Here is a 9,879-nt window from a genome sequence, read left to right as displayed (position 1 = left end):
CCATGTATTATCTGAAACAGCATCGCTTGGTTAAGAATTTGTTTTTGAATTCCCGAATTCCCGATATCACATCATGCGCTACATGTATTTTATACATCCACCCCAATAATGGATAAAATATCTAATTCAATTCAATATTTTATTCGTACTTCGGGGAAAACGCGAAATATAACTTAACTCTTAAACCTGCAGTAGGCAATTTAAATTTATGCATATATATGAATACACGAACAGAAGGCCAAACAGCAAAGATGACAATATTAATACATCCTATATTAGTATTATTTTCAATTTGGTTTTCAATTTAGCCGTCTTGATCTACTCTTTCATGGCCAGTTGTGATGTCATTACCAAACTACAGTGCGGTCAAAAATTCGTGGCGCAACTTATCCTCACATATCTTCATAACGTGAGAATCAATGTCACCCATATTTTGCACAGCAGTTTGTCTCAATTTGTCTTAACTTAATCATATTTTCCACAACAATTTAGGCTAGACTAAAAACAAACTTTTCTTCATAAATTTATATAAAATACAACAAACCTCTTTCATGCGGAAAATAGAATTGTTCACAGCACTTCCCGCTTCTCACACACATTGTATACGCATGGGTTACATCACAGCTCACTAATGACACTTTTTAGCAGCAAAACTAGTTACAAGAAATTAATTTTATAGTGAACACTTTTTTGCACTAAAAATTCTCAAAAGATGGGTTCAATAAAGATAATCTCGAGATTAGAAAAAAAAAAATGACGGACTTGCTTTTAAAAGCGAATATTGTCCCAGCTGTAAACCTTCTAAAATAAATAGTAACCACCTACTAGAATTTTTTGTTAAGTATTTATTACAGAATTTTCTAGAGTAGAGCCTACAGATCTTTACAAAAATATCGATCTGTTCAGACAAATTGATACAAGTCACTGTGCAAAAGATGGAGAGTTTATGTTCGATAGTTGAGGAGATATTTGACAATAAGTTGCGCCACGAATTTTTAACCGCTCTTTAGTCCTGTTTATAGGTACAAAACATTTTTTTAAAACAAACAAACAAAAAACTCGACTCACAGTTGCCATGAGTTTATTTTAGTTTCTGACTGAGAACGACCCTCCCCCCCCACACACACACACTCTTGTTAGACTGATTGTAAGCCGGACAGCTTATGTAATCAGTGCTTGTGGGAACAGGGTCTTAGGTGGCAATGGAACTCTATCGAATGTTGGGCACAAAGTGATTTCATGAGTGTCTACATTCGTCGGCCCAGAGTACAACTGTCATATGTCCATGCACTCCAGTTTTGAGAAATAGGCCTTTAAATTTACTTTAAAGCTTGAGATGGCTCCAGATTCAAATTAATCACCAACTGATTCATCTAACTGTTACCCATTGTTTGTGTGTATAATCGCTGTTTCAACTTTAAATTTTTTCACAGATTGGCGTTTTCCTGTGGAATTGGGAAAAGGGTCTTGTTTCGAGAAAAGCCAGTTTTCTGAAGAATTTAACTGAATACACTGTACCACAAAGTACAAATGTCGTGTCTCCATATCAAGTTCTAAATCTCCATAATCTAGTCTAATTTGATGACTAAGTCACTCGCCTGCAAAGCAGAAGGTCCTCCCTGACTCAAACCCCACATGAGACGATATGAAACCAGTAAAACCATTTTGTTTCAGTTTCGATGGGCTTTAATACCTGGCTCACATGAAGTCAATGTTGTAACTGTTTTATAGGAGTCTGATGTTGAAATTTGAGATGGCGTCTCTCAAATAACCTCACTGTGTGGTAAGGAATGTAAATCTCAACTAAAGGTTATTCCAGCTGCACACAATATTGGCACTATGGACTCTTATACATGTACATGTAACACATTTAACCTTTACGCGTCGCGTGGCTTTCACGATTTGCGTTCCCTTAGAACGCCACCTATTTTATGTGCGCTATTCCCTGGAAACGCGCGATTTTTGGGGTATTTTTAAAGAAATGAAGCTCCATTGTTTTATATCATGGACGTTTGTATTTTGTTGCAAAAGTAAAGTTCAAATTTTTGTCAACATAGGTATAATTTTTAGGACCCTTACTTTCTTTGATGAAAGTCGTCAAAAGTACAAAAGAGGGATGAGGCTGAAAAAAGGAAAAGTATTCAAAACACATTTTACACCCCAATACACACACTAAACAGTTTAATGGTATTTGTTCAATGATCTTAACGCCTGTTCAGACAGGCGTGATCCATGATGAATTATAATAAATATAATTCAAATGAAATTATCAGAAAAATCAACTGAACGATTGAAAATGTGCTGCTGTGATCAGCTTTATGAACAGCTCAATGTCAATATACTCAAGAATCGGTTGAGTCAGCTGCTTCTTTCGGTTCAGTTTGGAGTTGTACACCTCACAGCAGCCAGGGTAGAGTGCAACTTTGCAGTTTGAGCCCAGAGCCCAAGTGCAATGTCATTTTCTTTTGGCATTTTCTGTTCACTGCTGACATCCCAGCTCTGCACGCCTTTCCTGTGCTCATTTTCTACTGCCGCCTGAAGGTTTTGTATCCAGGGGTGTTGTTTTCAGCTGATAGACACTCTTGGAGAATATGCCTCTCTCATAGTTAGGAATGTTACAAACTAATAGTGTCAGATTTACTGGACTAATTAATTAACCTCATCCACCAGCATGAGGATCAGTTTCTTGAAAAAATTGGCCCTTTGTTCCAGCTGCTTTTAGGGTGTTTTATTTTTAGAGAATGAGTCTAGATGTTACCAAGTGGTTCCAACACTTCATCAACTTTTGCCTGAAGGAAAAGAATGCGGGTTCTCGTAGTCCAGGGGCAAGTTTTTCGCTTCTCATTCTTTAAGTCCCGGTTTCGAAACCTGACAGGGAAGGAAAATGTTCTTCTCTGAAAAAAAATAATTTCTCCTTTCACCTCAATTCCTGTTCTCTGATCATGTTCTCTCGTCTGCTTTCGTCATCATTGTCTACCCCGTCCTTAATTCTACCCCTTTGCCCCTTCCTCTGGGCTTCTGACTCTTTCTACTGCAGCTACTCCTTGGCTCCTTCTTACTGCTGTCTTTCAAGCACACCCCTGATCCTGGGTATGTATGATCGAATACCTAGCCTTCTCGGATAAGGACTAAAAATCTGGGAGGTCTCGTGTGCAAGTTGCCCACGTTAAAGATTCATCTTTGGTCCTAAAATCGATAAGAGCAGGCTCGGCCGCCACCTGGCCACGATTCAAAGTTAACTCCTACCAAACTGAAAATGCCTAAGATTTCTCATTGAGTTGCAAGGGATTAATCTAGGAAACAAAATGTAACGGACAACACCATCAATGCCCTACAAACTTTTCTGCCTCGTCTAACCAAAAACTAATTCAAGGGGGAAAAGGAAAAAGGGGTAATGACATTACCGTAATGTCATTTTCTCACTTTTGAGAAAAACAGATTTCAAAGTTCGACTTTCTCATTTCTTGCATAGCACACTGTATTTTAAAACAAGGTACACCTGGTGACTCTCCCCCTTTTTTCCAGCCAGATTTATGTGTGGACAAGTCATTATGAGATATCCACTAATTCTCGTCTATTGCGTTCATGAATAACAGGTACAGTAAGTTTGAAATAAGACACATAACATTATATACAGTGTAAATGAAATACATACACACACAGACACACATACACACACACACACACACACACACACACACACACACACACACACACACACACACACACACACACTGCTTTCGTTTCCACTTTTTGCCCTCACCCCTCTTCTCTGGGCTCCTGACTCTTTCTGCAGCCTTTCTACTGCTTCTCCTTGGCTCCTAACTGCTGTCTTTCAGCCACACCCCAAGATCTTATGGGAGGAAAGATCTACACCTAGCCTTCTCGGGCGAAAATTCTCGCAGGTCCCGTGTTCAAATTGCACACATTAAAGATCCTTTGGTGGTCCAAAATCGATAACAGTAGGCTTCAGCCATTTCCCTGGCAAAATTCAAAATTTTTTACCCACTGAAAATATTTAATGTGTCTCGCGCGCTCATATGGCCGTATGCAGTTGCAGGTGCTGTAAAACACTTACCCCCAAAAATACATACATACACATGCGTGTACATACAAACATACACACAGTCACACATTACTACTATTATCATGCTATACATCTTTCGTCAAAATGAGCTGAAGGTGCTATCATGAAAAGTAAACACTCAAAATGATACAAACGACAAGGCAAATTGTCGCTTGTGACAACCAAAATACCCATGTTCATAAGACTTAAGGCAACAATAACTGGAGGGGTACAGAAAAAATACAAGTCATAAGACCAGCTATGTTTTGTTTTACATACACAACCGACAATGGCTGTCTCCTGAACAAGGGTAGATTCTCGCTCAACTCACTGAGAGGGTAGAAATAAAAGCAATGGCGCTGTAGCAGATCAAAATTTTAAAAAGAAAGAACAAAGCTTTGAGGGACCCCCCCCCCCCCAATCACAAGCACAGAACCACAACTAACGCTAAAAAAAAGGCACCGACAATTGCTATGAAGGCTCTACAAAATAAAACAGCATTAGAAGTATTTTACCAGATTATTGCTAAACAATGACAAACAGAATTTAAAGAATTTGGGACATACAGACACACTCATCAAATTTCTCAAATTCAATCAACATGCACTTTTAGGGCCTCTTGATCGTTGAACAGTCCTCTCCTAGACAACGCTATTTAATTTTGCTTAGATCACAAAATCACGAGCTGTCACTCTCTCACCCCATTGGCTCAAATGGAGATACTACAAAACAGTTATCGAAATTAATGCTCTATGGAGTAACGACAATTGTACTCTCTTCTTTTTTAATCCGCTTTGGACAACTGGGCTCTGGATATCTCAACAAATACTGTACTTAAGAGTCTTGAAACTTATTGGAGATACAACACATGGGAATTTGAGTGCATGAGTGGTCTTATCTCGGATTCCATGAAAAGTGGACATACGACACTTGTACTCCGGGCCGACGATAAGTGAGAAGCAGCGTGGTGAAATCAGGCGCTCGTCAAAATAATGAAATAGAAAATATCAGCATTTTTTCCGCCAGTTTGACAATTTCTATCAAATTCTTGTTTTTTGGCTCAACATCTTTTATGTCCATTTGAAAAGACATTTTTGTATAAATTTTCTTGAAACACCTTGATTAAAGGCACACAAAATGTACATTTTCAGTTTCAAAGGTGTCTCAAGCTATGGAAATCACCTAACTTCAGCTGGCATTTTCTTGATTACTTTGTCTCCTCTTTCAATTGCAAATATCTCAACTTCTAATACTTCTATTCAAGAATGATGAGTATTTTTTAAATCAAATGATAGAAAAAATTGACGAGCGTCTGATTCCACCACGTCGTCGTGACACATATGTATTTTTAAGTTTATAAGACCCACGCCTATATGAACAAATTTGACTGCCATGCTGTTCACAAAGGAAGGGAAATAATAATTACTTGATTAGGTAGACAATACTTTCAAATACATATTATGCACCCATCATCTGAAAAAGGAACACATGCAAAAAAGGTAATAGGGTTGGTAAATTTTAAAAAGAAAAAGAGCGCAGCAAATGTAGATGGTTGATTAACGAAAACCCAAAAACAGCTACTGGAGACGGTCTGGCTGGGGGGAAAAAACACAGCTGGTGGAGATGGTTGATTGAAAAAAACAACAACTCCATTGCTAATATAATATGGAAACATTTGGTATTAACAGAAAAAACACACACAAAAAAAACAGCTGGTGAAGATGGTTGGTAAAAAAAAGAAGGAAGGAAATTTTTCCTAAAAAAACAAAAAAATCTAGTGGGGTCCCTGGTAATACTGCACCATTTCTGGCTCGAAGAGTTTACTGAAGGTTCCACTTTTCCTTTATCAGTATTAGGCTAGGGACATGGTGACACGGACAGGGACAGTCAGTTGCTGTCACAGCAACACATCAAAAAGCATGCATGCCAAAACCGCTCATGATTTCTTTTAAAACACACCAACCCGGCTATGTTGAACACGGACAGGCACAGACAGCAACAGCCAGGAAAATTCGAAAAGTGCCTGCACTACTTCTCCCGTCTGTCTGTTTCAAGGGAGTTAAATAAAGATACGATCACAGTGATTGTTCTTGTCAAGATGGAGGATTTTGATGAAGAGAAACTGATCATTGCGGTGCAAGAAAGGCCAGCAATTTATGACAAGAGAGAAAAACATCACGCTAATCGTGATTATATATTGAAGCAAAATGAGAGCCTTAATCGTGTTGCGATTGTCCTAGTATTTAAGTGGCAGGATAGAATTAAAAATTAAGAGCTGTGGGAAATGACAGGACAAAAGAATATAGAAGTAGAAATAGGACTAAAAATTAAAAAGTGGCGATGCGGAAACCTCACAAGACAGTTGCTGCAGTGGAACCCACAGGGAGCACAAGGCAGGCGGTAGGCCACGGGAATCATGGAGGAGATGTGTGGAAAGGGACATAAGAGAGATGAAGCTCACTTGGAATGAGCTAGGAAGGATGGCCAAGGACAGATAAATGGAAGGAGCCTGTAGGTGGCCTTTTCCATGCCAGGGGTGAAAGGCAATGATGATGATGATGTAATCGTGTCGCAAAAAATACAGTTCAGCAGCAAGAAAACAAGTACAGGACCTGATTTTCGTGTAAGAACAGATTTTAAAAACCATAGGCAAATCAAGTTCCAAATTCGCAACTTACAACAGCAGACATTTCTACAAAATAACTTACTGACAGAGGGCCCACTAAAATTACCCTAGAGGCAAATCCAAAAGCAAAAGTACTGTAATAGCGTGTTATAGTTGAACATTTGGTCTAATAATTTACGCACCTAAAATGCACTTTTACCAAAAAACTACTTGTAAAGTCTCTTGCAGCCTGTTTGAATGTGACCACATTTCCCTGTGTCTGTCCGTCCCTGTGCGACAACAAGTAGCTGTCCCTGTCTGTCCGTGTCACCATGTTCGTACCCTTAGTACGAGCAAAAGAGAAAAAAAAAGGAACCCCCAAAAAACCCCCCACCAACAAAAAAATCACACACAAGCAGTAGGCCTATGTAATGGTGCAAAAAACAAAAACACCAAAGATGTAAGAAATTAAAGTGACACTGTCTTTATTGTCAATCCTTGTATAGTATTTATTAAAACCAAAGCTAGTACTTGTAGACTACACTTCATTCTATCACTAAAAATAAAAGCATTATGGTTCAGAAAAAAACTTACAAAATTATAGAGTTCAATGGCAAGTAAAAGAACAAAGGAACATTCAGGGATCTATACAGGGGAAAATATGGACAGCAAATAGATAGAGATGGCATGAGAGGAGAGAGAAAGTATCACAAGAATCTGAGAGAGAAATAAAATCAAAGGGAGAGACGAAAGTGACTAGGGTGTCGTCACCTCCAAGAACAAAGATGTCGACAAACATAATGCAAATTTCAAATGCCCCACAAATGGCCAAGTTCTGATTTATTGTTAGTGTAAGAGATAGCGTAAGACACAGCGCTTTAAGATTAGATCTATACGAATAACGCCAAAGATGCCAAAACTTAAATGAGCACCCGATGATTCAACTCTGTCATTACACATAAGTCTATGATATTGTGTTCTAGGAATTTTCACCCAGCACACAAATTAAAAACAAAAGCGAAGAACAAACAAATTGCACATTGCCTGTTCAAAGTTGGAATGAAAAAAACCCCCAACCCACTACAAGATAGATTGATTAACACGTTCTATCCTGTTTTTTCGAGACAAGTTTTTTTTTTCTCAAATCCAACACTATAAACAGACCTATACACAGGAAACAATTGTAGCATGCAGATCTATTTCTTCAGAATAAATTCACAAACAGCATTAGGTTGGCAAGAGGCCACACTTATACTGTGGGCAAAAACTGATTATAAAATACTGTAGTGCTGCAAGAACAGTAGTAGAAATAGCAATATACATAAGCAGAAAAGAAAAAAACCCCACCAAGACCACAGCAAAACAAAAAATTATCGTCAAATCTTCCCAATTGAAACAGCTCAGAAAGGCAGACAGAGTCAAGCAAGAACCACTTCCCAACAAAAAGGTGAGATAAATAATAACAAAATCTGCAACCAGGGATATCATATTGTTATATATTATTATCACACATTGGCTGGACCAAAGTCCACAAAAGACTGTTGGGAGCATAGTGTTTAATAAATCAAAGAGAGTACACAAGTGAAAAGAAAAACAAATAAGCTTAAACAAAAAGGCATGCATAGAAAATTAACACATTTCAAAATGAGATTCTGGTGTGAAAGAAAGCAGGAACAATAACAAAAGCAGCCATACTTTACATAAATATGAAATCTCTACATTCCTTTCCAACTAATATTAGGAGATCCTCAAATCTACAACATACCAGCGACTACAGCTTGTTAAATTTCGTCTGACAATAATCTAAACAGAACCAACAAGTACATGAGCTATTTTCATGATATAGTATAGAGCAGTTCCATGTTCAGTTTACAATACAACAAATTGTCCTTTCTGAAACTAAAAAAAATTTTTAAAAAATTTTTAAAATTTAAAAAATACAAGTCACATTTGAAATGCTCTAACTAAACAGACCAAAACAAAGATTGCAAAGACCAATTCTCTTTTAGTTTTAGTAGAGGTTTTACAGCGCTCACAACTGCATAAGGTCATATGAGCATGTCCTTACGCAGGGAATCACGCTTACTCTGCTCACCTCTCTAGCTTCAACAGAACAAAGTCTGTTTCGAATATCAAGGCACCCCGGAAAGAGCGGGTCACAAGAGTGTGACAAAAATACAAAAGAAGTAGAGGGAAAAAGACCAGAGTAAGGATTGGGAAAGAAAAAGGAGCAGTTCCCTAGTTATGAGCATGACATTGTTGAATCAGCCCATTTACAATTCTATTGTGCATAAGAACAAGTTTTGGGAATGGCCTAAAGACACTTCAGTCAGTGGCACTGGGGGGGGGGGGGGGGGGGGGGGGGGGGGGGGGTAGACTAATTCAAAGACGGTACAGAACTGATAAAAATTATGACAGTTGAGAATGTCTGAGAACACCGGTTTATGTGGAAGAATCTTGCAGTTTATTTAGGGAATGTCTACAATAAGTTATAATTTACATACCGGGTATCCAAACAAATTTTCTAACTTCAACATTTTCCACGTATTCAACTTATGGCACTTAAAAATATCTCAAACTAAACCCAGAAAAAACAGCAAAACTAGTTTAAAATGTTGCAGACCTTTGTGCCATTTGGAAAACATGAATGAACTATTATGTCTGATTACAGAACCAGTGGAAGCATGATGTTATCTTAGTACACGGCCCAGTGGAAACATGATGTTATCTTAGTACACAACCCAGTGGAAACATGATGTTATCTTAGTACACAACCCAGTGGAAACATGATGTTATCTTAGTACACGACCCAGTGGAAGTATGATGTTATCTTAGTACACGACCCAGTGGAAACATGATGTTATCTTAGTACACGGCCCAGTGGAAACATGATGTTATCTTAGTACACGACCCAGTGGAAGTATGATGTTATCTTAGTACACGACCCAGTGGAAACATGATGTTATCTTAGTACACGACCCAGTGGAAACATGATGTTATCTTAGTACACGACCCAGTGGAAACATGAAGGCATCTTACTAGATGGAATGATGGAAGCTTACTTGTAGATAGCTGACAATACAAGGGAAAAAAGAGAAAGAAACCTCCACCCCTCAGACAGTTTGTCCTTTTAAAAATATTTCTTCAAGGTATAAGCGGACAACAAAACCACACTACGATTCATTTACAGGAGATCAATTAAAAACTA

Source organism: Aplysia californica, unplaced genomic scaffold (assembly GCF_000002075.1).
Source record: "Aplysia californica isolate F4 #8 unplaced genomic scaffold, AplCal3.0 scaffold00514, whole genome shotgun sequence".
Lineage (NCBI taxonomy): Eukaryota > Metazoa > Mollusca > Gastropoda > Aplysiida > Aplysiidae > Aplysia > Aplysia californica.
The sequence above is the reverse complement of the archived record's forward strand: the minus strand, read 5'-3'. Positions refer to the sequence as shown.